Source organism: Eriocheir sinensis, chromosome 68 (genome assembly GCF_024679095.1).
Source record: "Eriocheir sinensis breed Jianghai 21 chromosome 68, ASM2467909v1, whole genome shotgun sequence".
Lineage (NCBI taxonomy): Eukaryota > Metazoa > Arthropoda > Malacostraca > Decapoda > Varunidae > Eriocheir > Eriocheir sinensis.
The window spans coordinates 1,214,083-1,226,800 of NC_066576.1; positions in this window are offsets into that span (position 1 = coordinate 1,214,083).

The following is a 12,718-nucleotide window of genomic DNA, read 5'->3' on the forward strand; positions in this document are numbered from 1 at the left end:
TCTGCCTCCATTTTAATAAGCGCTGAGGGTTCCCTGACATGCCGTAGTAAAGACACGTCCCCTTGATTCAAACAGGTGTTCCCTTATGTATATGTGTTACACTCACAGCAACCTTCACTACCTCGCTACCCTCACCACCAGGATATAGAAGTACACGGTCTCTATAACCATTTGCCGAAGTAGCCTAGACACGAGTTCCCTTAACTTCTAATAGATGTTCCCTTTTATCTATGTGTTACAGTCCCCGGCACCACCACAGCCTTCACTACCTTGCTACCCTCGCCACCATGATACAGAGAGGGTACACGGTCTCCTCTCCCTGTACCTAGCTCCCCACATGTAACCTCCCTCGCCACGCTGCCTGTTTGTCTACCTGTCTATGACCGACAACAGAGAACGAAAACAAGTATTCGGACACCCCAATCTACAGAGCAATTTGTAGACGTCACACAGCCACTGCATTGTACTGTTACTGTGTGTGTTTCTGCGTAGGTTCCTATTCTCAGGCTCTCTCGGCTCTCACAGCAACGATTTTCAAAGGCCACAAATTATATAAGTCGAGTTCTCGTGAGTGTTTTTTCATATTCCTTGTGCAGACGCCTTGTTAAACTACCACTAGGCTCATAAAACTACCCATGGAAATACTAATACAATCTCTATCAAAGCCTTATCAAACGTGGGTAGGTGTGTCTCGAAATGTTTGAGAGTGTGGGCATAAAACATTCATATACAAATGTGTGGGAGACTTAAGACCCATATTCTCAAACATTTCGGGGCTTACACACCCACTTTTGATAGGGCTTTCGTAGAGGCTGTTATTTCCAAGGGTAGTTTTATGAGCAAGTGGTAGTTTGACAAGACTTCTGCACCATGAACTTGAAAAAACACTCATAAGAACCGACTAACCTCCTTCGTGGCCTTGGAAACTATTTGTGAGACACCCAAAATCGTCTGAGAGGATACGGACCTTAGCAAACCTCACTGACAGACCTGAATAACGCAAAAAACAAAAATACGTATAATAAACGGAGCCCACCGCGTCTCGTTTCCATATAAATTCAATCCACACAATCATTAAACGGCGATAATTCCACTCGTATATCCGATTAGTTTAGTGCGGCTCATTCATATGGAAGCCGGACAGCGTGAGGCAATGTTTATGACGGCGGCGGCGGCGGGACGGTATGCGGCAGGTGGGAGACGGAGGAGGAGTGGGAGAAGAAGGAGGAGTATCAGTGAAATAAGGATGAAGGTGGTGGAAGAAGAAGAAAGAAAAAGAAGGTGGAGGAAGAGAAGGAACAGGTGGAGGAGGAGGAGGAGGAGGAGGAGGAGGAGGAGGAGGAGGAGGAGGAGGATCTGTGAAATAAGGAAGGAGACGAACGAAGAAAAAGAAAGTAAAAGAGGAAGAGGAGAAGAAAGAGAAGAAGGAAGATCAGTGGGAAGAAGATGGAAGAAGTCAAAATCATAAGAGGAGGAGAAGGAGGAGGAGGAGGAATAGAAGGAAGAATGAGGAGCAGAAAAAAAAAATGAGACTAGTGTTAATAGCACAAAAACTGTGCTAGATCGGCGTCGCATGACCCTCCAACACCCCCCCAACAATTTATATTATGCAACTAGGGGTCTAAAATGGAAAATGCTGAAAAGTAAAGATGGCGCCACTATAAACACTTGCCTGCGCCACAACGGGCTGGGGCCGACCATCAGGCCCTATTATGAAGGCCTACCGGTGCCACAGGCCAAGACGTAAAAAAAAAAAAAAATAAATAAATAAATAAAAAGCTGACTTTGTTTATAATGCCATGTTGTAGGGTTCATCAGGGCTAACAAATATTATTAAACAATGTCATGTCTACAATGCATGGGTAAGCCAGGAAAACAGCTTGAAGAGAAAAAGTTTCGTTTAGTCGGCGCAACATCTGTGGTCATATGCCGGAGAGAGACAGGAGGGGAAGGAATTATAGAAGGGAACAGATCCCAGGAGACGGGACACAACCCCCGATTAATACCTGGTACCCATTCACTGCTGGGTGGACAGGGGCGTAGGGTATCGGAAAAGCCGCCCAAATTTTTCCACTCCGCCCGGGAATCGAACTCGGGCTCTCGCGGTTGTGAGCCGAGTGTGTTAACAACTGCACCACGAAACCCCACTTGAAGAGAACAACAAGAAGATGGACAATCTGTTAATCGGCGTCTGCGACGCCGATAAAAAATAGGAAGTAAGTGGCGGCGGGTGACGGACAGCTCTCGTGGGAACGGCGGCCCGCACCTCAGCCCTCCCTGCACCGTGACCAGCGGACTACCTGCCCCGCTACAGGAAGGGCCGCCGAGGGACGATGATGATGACGAGTGCTTTCCTGCTGCATCCTCATCCTCGTCCTCCTCCTTCTCCTCCTGTCCTGTGTTGTGTTGTGTTATGTTGTGCTGTGACGATGATGACGAGTGCTTCCCCGCTGCTGCATCCTCGTCCTCCTCGTCCTGCCTGTGTTGTGTTGTGCTATGCTTTGTTGTGCTATGCTTTGTTGTGTTGTGCTGTGCTGTGTTGTGCCTACATATAGGACAATATCACAAACCACCTTCATTAAAACAGTCAAAACATTCTAGTCTTTTTGTTTCTGTTTTGCGGCGAAAGTTGCCCAAAACAAACAAATACTGCTGTTGGTAAAATAGTCAATGCCTTTCAATCTTATTTATTTTTTGTTGTGTGGGGAAAATTACCAAAAAAAAATGCTGTTGATGGTAAAATAGTTGATAGGATTTTAATCTTTCTATTCTTTTTGTGTGGGGGGAAAATTACCGCGGAACGAGACCTTGATGTTGTTGTTGTTGTTGCTGTTGTTATAGTTACAAGCAGTGTTGCCAAATACATACCAAAGAACACAGAATAAGGTCAAAAATCTATAACACTATCAGTACATAAACGTGATGTGCGCGACATTCAACCACATAACCTAACAAAGCATAGCATAGCATAACATACAGCATAAAATAAGATAACCTAATCTATCCTAATCTAACATAAGATAACCTAACATAACATAGCATAGCATAACATAACATAATACAGCAGAACATAACCTAACATAGCATAGCATAACCAACACCGCCACCCCGCACCACACTTATTTCCAGCACCTTTTGACAGCCACGTATTTACCCCTGACAACAGTACCACCACCACCACCACCATTATTACCTCCACCTCCATCACGCCTATACAGCACGTTCACCCGACACCATTAACAGGGCCAACAACACCACCACCACCACCACCATACACAACTACTTTCATCACCATCGTCACCACCACTAGGCTAACGTCATCAGTAGGGCTAATAACATCACTTCATCACCAAGAGCACCACCACCACAACAGTCATCACTACCACCATCACCACTTACCTTCCCGCACCACCACCACCACCACCACCACCATCACTATCACCACCATCACCATCACCACCACCACCACCACAATCACCACCACCACCACCACCATCCTCTTCTCCAACACAGAGAGAGAAATGAGAGGATAAATTCATTGATCCTCCTCCTCCTCTTCCTCCTTCTATTCCTATTATTCCTCTTATTCCACCCTTCCATTATTGCCTGCCTCACATTCTCTCTCTCTCTCTCTCTCTCTCTCTCTCTCTCTCTCTCTCTCTCTCTCTCTCTCTCTCTCTCTCTCTCTCTCTCTCTCTCTCTCTCTCTCTCTCTGCAGTACTTGTAACGGTAGCTTCTCAGCTCACTTTTTTACAGGGCGTTCTGCTGTCTGTCGACTGTGTCTGTCCAGGCAGCATCTCGAGACAAGACTGCAGGAGCAGGAAGAGAAGATGGAAGAAGGCCAGAATAAAATAATAGAGCTTTCTCTCACCAGGCAGCATCTCGAGACAAGACTGCAGGAGCAAGAAGAGAAGATGGAAGCAGGTCAGAATAAAATAATAGAGCTTTCTCGCATTGTTGCCTCCTTGCAGGAATTCATCCAGGCTAACGTTGCTGTGGTGCCAAACCCTTCTCCAACCGCCCCCTTGCCCTCAGCGGTACCGTCGACACCAGCGGACAACACCACGCAACGGGAGGATGCTAGTGGCACCGCCCATGATGGCTTCACCGTCGTGAATGGAGGAGCCAAGCCAGCCAGACAAGCGATTTATCCTGTTCATTGCTTCAACAGGTTTGCCATTCTGGAGGAGGAGGACGAGCAGGAGAGCACCTTCCTGGTGGGTGACTCCATGATTCGCCAGCAGGTCGTTGAGTTCTGCGGCAGAGTTCCTCGTCGAAGACGGAACTATTGCTATCCAGGTGCTGGGATCGACGACATAACTGCTGCTCTTGAGGAGATCTCCCCCCAGGCTACTAATGATTCACTGTTTGTTATTCACACAGGTACGAACGACGTCACCACGACCCGGTCTGAGGAACTCCTGGAGAAGTACCGTAGGCTCATCCAGCAGTATAAGACTAAATCCCTAACATTTTGATTTCAGGAGTTCTACCACGGACTTGGGCGGAGAGCGACTTTTTCAGTAAGGCCTTCAGCCTAAACAACCGCTTACAGACTCTTTGTAGGGAGCTTGACGTGGAGTTCCTAAACGCATGGGACAATTTCTATGGACAAAATGAGCTCTTTCACAGGGACGGATTGCACCTTTCTCCCATCAGGGCAGCCAGACTCGAAGGCTCCTCAACGAAGCAGTGCGTGTCATCCGAACAAAAACGAGTCACGGCCACGTCCTACACCCCGCCCGTGTAAATAGACGCCGTGCATCACAACAAACCCGTAACCGTGATCCCGCAAGTACCACCACCTCTATTACCAAGCCTCTAGATAACTTAAAAATCCTTAGTTTCAATGCGCGTAGCCTAAGAAACAAATTTGATGAACTGAGATGTCTTGCTTTAACAGAAAATTTTGACATAATTGCTATAACTGAAACATTTATCGACACCACAAATATTGATTTAAGTTCCGAATACAACATAGATGGCTACAGACTCTTCAACAAAGATCGTGTAAACCGTAGAGGCGGTGGCGTCGCCCTTTATGTCAAAAGCTATTTGCAACCCACTGACAAAACACTGGAAACAGTAACGTTGAACATTTGTGCGTGCGAGTAAACATTGCAAAAGTCAACTTAAATATATCTGTCACCTACAGACCTCCCGGGCAATCACTCGATGACGACCTTGAAATGTACAGCGTCTTAAGGCAGTCACTTAATAACAGCGACTCACTGATATTAGGAGACTTTAACCTCCCCCATATCGACTGGGCGACACTGTCAGGTACAGAAGGCGAGTCACATAGAATGATCGAATTTCTAGAAGAAAATTATCTAAGCCAAATGGTTTCTGAGCCAACTCGACAAAATAATATACTCGACCTTGTTATAACGACCCAAGATAACCTAGTCAGTAGTGTCACGGTAGGAGAACACCTCGGTTCTTGCGATCATAAATTAGTGCGCGTCGACATTAAAGCTCAATCATCAGTGACCGAAAATAAAGTAAAGGTGCCCAATTTCAAAAGAGCTAACTTCGTAGAAATCCGACAAAAACTAACAGAAATACAACTATCAGATGACGGCAACGTAGAGGAAGCCTGGCTAAGCCTTAAAAATCACTTACTCACTCAGCAGAACACATTCGTCCCTTGTGCGAGAAGCGAATTAACACTAATAAAGCCCACCGTGGTTTAATAGCGAAATTAAACAATCAGTCAATGAGAGAAAATTGTTTTACAGGTTAAAGAAAGAAAAAATCACGCCAGAAAACACTAGACTTTATAATGATGACATGCGACGAGTAAAAAGACTAGTAGGTCAGGCAAAGCGTAGATACGAAGAAAATATTGCAGACAACTGTAAAAATAATCCGAAATCTTTCTTCAGTTACATAAACAACAGAAAGGCGATCAAAAGTGGTATTGGACCTTTAACAAACAGCGACGGTGCACTAGTGACTGACAGCCAACACATTGCAAACCTCTTAAACAATTACTTTTCCTCGGTGTTTAATACTAACAGTCTTCCTCTCGCTACCACCAACACCAGTACTATTGTAAATCTCGAGCATGCATTGCCTAATTTTGAAATAACAACCGATGAAGTCCTTAAAGCTCTCCATTCACTTAAAACAAATAAAAGTCCTGGACCTGACAAAGTATATCCAACTCTGCTGAAAGAAACAAAGAGCGAAATACTCTCCTCCCTCACAACCGTATTCAATATGTCCTTGCGACAAGGCATCGTCCCTTCAGATTGGAAAAAGGCTAACGTGACACCGATTTTCAAGAAAGGAGACAAAAAAGTACCAGGTAATTACAGGCCCATTAGTCTAACTTCGGTTGTAGGTAAGTTACTTGAGGGCATAATTAGAGACAAAATTGTGAATTACCTTGAAAGCCACTCATTGATTGGGGACTCACAACATGGCTTCCGAAACAAAAGATCCTGCCTATCAAACCTATTAACCTTTTATAACGACCTCTTCACTGTTTATGACGTAACCAAATCACTGGACGTAGTCTATCTTGATTTCCAGAAAGCGTTTGATAAAGTCCCGCATCATAAATTACTTTACAAATTAAAGCAAATAGGTATTGACGGTCAAGTAAACCAATGGATCGCGAACTGGTTGAGCAACAGACAACAAAGAGTAGTGATTGACGGATTTAACTCAGAGTGGGCGCCTGTCACTAGTGGCGTCCCTCAGGGCTCGGTCCTTGGCCCAGTGCTCTTCATTATTTACATCAACGACGTGGATGTTGGACTCAATAACCGCATTAGTAAATTTGCAGACGACACAAAGATTGGCAACTCGGTTCTCACTGACGAAGACAGGCAAAGCCTCCAAGAGGATTTGCACAAAATTTCAGCTTGGTCGGATAGATGGAGATGCCCTTTAACGTAGACAAGTGCCAGGTCCTTCAAGTTGGAACGAGGAATAAGAAGTTCGAATACGAAATGCGCGGCGTTAAACTCAAAAGCGTTCAATGCGTCAAAGACTTGGGGTCAAAATCGCGTCAAACCTCAAATTCTCACAGCAATGCATCGATGCAGCAAATAAAGCGAACAGAATGTTGGGCTTCATTAAAAGAAACTTTGTATTCAAGAATAAAGATGTAATACTCCTGCTCTACAACAGCTTAGTCAGACCCCACTTGGAATATGCGGTACAGTTTTGGTCTCCCACCATGCAAAGGATATTGCTAAATTAGAAGGTGTTCAGCGTCGGGCAACGAAAATGATCCTTCCTTGCGCACCAAATCCTACGAAGAAAGGCTTTCTACCCTTAACATGTTCTCTTGAGAAACGTCGCCTCGAGGAAAACTGATCGAATGTTTTAAAATACTTAATGGTTTCACGAATGTAGACAGATCAACATTGTTTATGATCGATGACACTTTGCGCACGAGGAACAATGGCGTAGAACTCAGATGTAGACAAGTAAATTCAGACTGCACCAAATTTTTCTTCACCAACGTTGTAGTGCGAGAATGGAATAAGCTTCCACCGTCAGTGGTCCAGTGTAACACGATTGACTCCTTCAAAATAAGCTCGACCGTCACTTCCTTCAACAATATCAACTAGAGTAGAAATGCAACGTTTTGGAGTCTTCTGATTAATGTAAAATCACTTAGGTTTAAGGACAGACCACCAAGTCTGGACCATGGGGTCTGTGTGGTCTGATTTTCTATGTAAATCTATGTAAATCTCTTCTCTCTCTCTCTCTCTCTCTCTCTCTCTCTCTCTCTCTCTCTCTCTCTCTCTCTCTCTCTCTCTCTCTCTCTCTCTCTCTCTCTCTCTCTCTCTCTCTCTCTCTCTCTCTGTCTCAATTCTATTTCCAGCTCTATTATCTCTACAACTCTATCACACACCCGGCGCCTTTATCTTCCTAAATTTACTTACAGGACATGAGAAGCGCCCGTGCATCTAGGTTTCCTGGCTTAGTATTTCCAAGGGTAGTTTTATGAGGCGATTGATAGTTTGACAAGGCTCTGCACCATGAACGTGAAGAAACACTCATGAGAACCCGACTTACCTCCTTTGTGGCCTTTGGAAATAGCTGCTGTGAGTCAAAAGCGTCAGAATATGGGCCTAGCATTTCCAAGTGTAGTTTTATGAGCCTAGCAATAGTTTGAGAACCCTTCTGCACCATGAGCGTGAAAAAACACTCCTCCACTAACCTTCTTTGTGGCCTTCGGAAACAGCTGTTGTGAGTCCCGAAATCGTCTGAGAATACGGGCTTCGTTACACAAAACTTCGAGACTATACAAGAATACGAACAATGACGAACGACTCTACCAACAACGCTATAGAGAGTACAACGACGTGGAAAAGAAGCGTGTGAAAGGGGAAAGCAGGTAAGAGGTTCAGCAGGTGAGAGAGAACAGTAGACAGACAAAGGAAGACGAGAAGAATGGACGCAAGGAGTGAGTAAAGAAAGAGATGACAAAGGAGAGGAGAGAATAATAGCGGTAGGAAAGGTGCAAAGAAGAGCATGTGACAAAGAGAAGGAAGAAGAATATCGGTGAGACGTGAATACAGAAACAGATGATGACAAGGGAGAAAAGAAGAATAGGAGGAAGAAAGGAATAAAGGAACACGAGAAGAATAAAATCAAAGAGTAAAGAAATGGTAGATAACAAAGAAAGAGAAAAGAAGAAGAAATTAGAAGGATGGAGAAGAAACAGATGATAATGGAGAAGAGAAAAATAGACTTGAGGCAAAAAAACGAAGATGACAAAGGAAGAAAAGAATAAATAAAGGAGTGAAGAAACAAAAATAACAAAGAAGACGAGAATGAGAGGCAAGAAAGGAGAAAAATAGTGGATGACGAGGAAGAAGAGAAGAATAGAGAAAGGAAGGAAGGAAGGAACAGAAGAAGGATAAAGAAGAAAAATAAAAAGGTGTAAAAAAACAATAGCAAGATAAAGGAAGAAGCTAAAGAAGACAGAAAAGAAGATAAAGAAGAAAGAAAAGAAGACAAAGAAGAAAGAAAAGAAGACAAAGAAGAAAGAAAAGAAGACAAAGAAGAAAGAAAAGAAGACAAAGCAGAAAAGAAAGAAGATTATGAAGAAAGAAGATAAAGAAATAAGAAAAGAAGAAAGATAAAGAAAAAAGATGGCACAGAAAGCCGTGCAGTGTATCGGCCCGAGAGAGGAGAAAGAAAACAAAAATAACAAAAGGCGATTGGATTCGATTGGGTTGACTGATCAGGGAAGCTTGGCGCCGCGGCATCTTGAGTCACGAGGCGCTGAATTCCTTTAGAGGAGAGAGCAAGAGGAACTAATAGGAACGTTAGGGGAAGGGGAGGAACGTTAGGGGAAGGGGAGGAACGTTAGGGGAAGGGGAGGAACGTTAGGGGAAGGGGAGGAACGTTAGGGGAAGGGGAGGAACGTCAGGGGAAGGGGAGGAACGTCAGGGGAAAGGGAGGAACGTTAGGGGAAGGGGAGGAACGTTAGGGGAAGGAGAGGAACGTTAGGGGAAGGGGAGGAACGTTAGGGGAAGGGGAGGAACGTTAGGGGAAAGGGAGGAACGTTTGGGGAAGGGGAGGAACGTTAGGGGAAGGTGAGGAACGTCAGGGGAAGGGGAGGAAAATAGTTAGCAAAAAATACCACCACTATAACCCATCAATTCTCCCCTAACAAAAGCATCAGAGACCAGGCCACCAACACCACCCCAGCCAGACCCATTGGCTTAGACGTCACAACAAACTCCAGCCCAGCAGCGGCGGCGAGGAGGGTCAGACGAGGCGGTGACGGGCGGGATGTGTGACAGGACGACAATGACCTACAAATTGGTGCCAGGAGGAGGACGAGGCGGAGGAGGAGGAGGAGGAGGGGAAGAGTGCGCCGCCGGACCAGCCGACGGAGGAATATTGGCTGACAGCGGAACATGTTAGCGGGGAAACAGTGATAACCCGAGGACGCGGGGGAAGGGACGAGGGACGGGACATGATAGGGAATGCTGGTTGACATGAGTGGACATTTGTAACCTGAGACCGTGGAGGAGGGGAAAGAAATGGACATGTTGATAAGGGAACGCTGGGTGACATGAGTGGACATTTGTAACCTGAGAGCGTGGGGCAGAGGGAAAGGGAAATGTTGATAAGGGAACGCTGGCTGACATGAGTGGACATTTGTAACATGATAACGTGGAGAGAGGAAAGAAAGGGACATGTTGATAAGGGAACGCTGGCTGACATGAGTGGACATTTGTAACATGATAACGTGGGGGAGAGGAAAAGGGAACATGTTGATAAGGGAACGCTGGGTGCCGGAGGAAGGCTGGGGGACAAAGGCAGCGCTGGGTGACATGGGCAAACACGAAGAATATGGCCATGTAGATATGAAACTACTGACTGGGTGACTGACGGATGGTGTTTTGGGTGAAGGAAGGAATGTTGGGTGACCTGAGTTTGGGGGATGTTGGGCTACACGACGAGGGACACTGGGTGACTCAAGGATTGTTGGGTGAAAGGTGAATCCTGAGTTACTGAAGGAGGACTCTGGGTGACGAAGGGAAATAGTACGTGACGGGGGCAGTTCGGTGACGTGGGTATGGTGGGTGGAAGGGAGAATGCTGGCTGAAGAGAGAACGTTGGGTGACAAGATTGAGGCATAAGTGATGGGGGAAGCTGGGGGAAGGGAAGAGGGGAACCGTGATTGGGTGAATGAAGGGAAGGAACAGCTGGGTAAGTGAAGGAAGGGAACGTCGGGTGAAGGGAAGGGAATAGTTGAGTGAGTGAAGGGACAGTTAGGTGGGTGAAGGGAAAGAACGCTGGATGAAGGATGGGGGAGGGAAGGGTGACAGGGAAAGCTAGAACGTTGGGTGAAGGGAAAGAACGTTGGGTGAAGGGAAAGAAACGTTGGGTGAAGGGAAAGAACGTTGGGTGAAGGAAAAGAAACGTTGGGTGAAGGGAAAGAACGTTGGGTGAAGGGAAAGAACGTTGGGTGAAGGAAAAGAAACGTTGGGTGAAGGGAAAGAACGTTGGGTGAAGGGAAAGAACGTTGGGTGAAGGGAAAGAAACGTTGGGTGAAGGGAAAGAACGTTGGGTGAAGGAAAAGAAACGTTGGGTGAAGGGAAAGAACGTTGGGTGAAGGGAAAAAACGTTGGGTGAAGGTAAAGAACGTTGGGTGACGCTTAAGAACGTTGGGTGTAGGTAAAGAAACGTTGGGTGAAGAGAAAGAACGTTGGGTGAAGGGAAAGAACGTTGGGTGAAGGAAAAGAACGTTGGGTGAAGGAAAAGAACGTTGGGTGAAGGGAAAGAACCTTGGGTGACGGGAAAAAAACGTTGGGTGAAGGGAAAGAACGTTGGGTGGAGGGAAAGAACGTTGGGTGAAGGGAAAAACGTTGGATGAAGGGAAAAAATGTTGGGTGAAGGGAAAAAACGTTGGGTGAATGGAAAGAACGTTAGGTGAAGGTAAAGAAACGTTGGGTGAAGGTAAATAAACGTTGGTTGAAGGGAAAGAAACGTTGGGTGAAGGGAAAGAAACGTTGGGTGAAGGGAAAGCAACGTTGGGTGAAGGGAAAGAAACGTTGGATGAAGGGAAAGAAACGTTGGGTGAAGGGAAAGAAACGTTGGATGAAGGGAAAGAAACGTTGGATGAAGGGAAAGAAACGTTGGGTGAAGGGAAAGAAACGTTGGGTGAAGGGAAAGAAACGTTGGGTGAAGGGAAAGAAACGTTGGATGAAGGGAAAGCAACGTTGGGTGAAGGGAAAGAAACGTTGGATGAAGGGAAAGAAACGTTGGATGAAGGGAAAGAAACGTTGGGTGAAGGGAAAGAAACGTTGGGTGAAGGGAAAGAAACGTTGGGTGAAGGGAAAGAACGCTGGGTGAAGGGAAAGAAACGTTGGGTGAAGAGAAAGAAACGTTGGGTGAAGGGAAAGAACGTTGGGTGAAGGGAAAGAACGCTGGGTGAAGGGAAAGACACGTTGGGTGAAGAGAAAGAAACGTTGGGTGAAGGGAGAGAACGTTGTGTGAAGAGAAAGAACATTGGATGAAGGGGAGAAACGTTGGGTGAAAGGACATCTGAGTTAGTGAATGAAAAGAGGAACGTTGGTCGAAGGGAATGAACGTTGAATAAAGAGAAGGAACGTTGCATGAATTAAAGAAACGTTAAGTGAAAGAAGAGAACGATTAGTGAAAGCAAAGAGAAAGAAGCAGCCCCTTAACAGCCCGGTCATCGCATCTCCTCATTACTGAATCTCTTTAGCGCAGCATCTTTACATTACGTCGCTACTCACGCCCGGAAATGAATACTGACGCGCTCTCTCTCTCTCTCGCCCCGCCGTCACAATCGCCTTCCATCCTTCCCCTTTTTTTCCTTCCCGGGGTCATATTCTTCAACATTTCGGCGCCCAAGCACACATAATTTGACAAGGCTTTCGTAGGAGTTTGAGGCGTTTTCACGGGTAGTTTCATGACCCTGGTGATAGTTTGACCCTACTTCTGTACCCTGAACATAAAGAAACACTCATGAGGACCCGACTGAACTCCTTTTTGGCCTTTGGAAAGAGTTAATGTGAGAGGTGGCAGCGTCTGAGAATACCGTCCCTGCTGGCTCGTTTTAGTGACAGTATCAGCGAGGGACGTAACTTGCGCTCCTTCACGCCTCTTTCCTCCTCCTTTTCCGGCTGTTTCCGCCACGTTACTCTTCTTGTTTAACACTGGGCGGCTGCCTAATACATGAGAGGCCCGTATTCTCAACCATTCT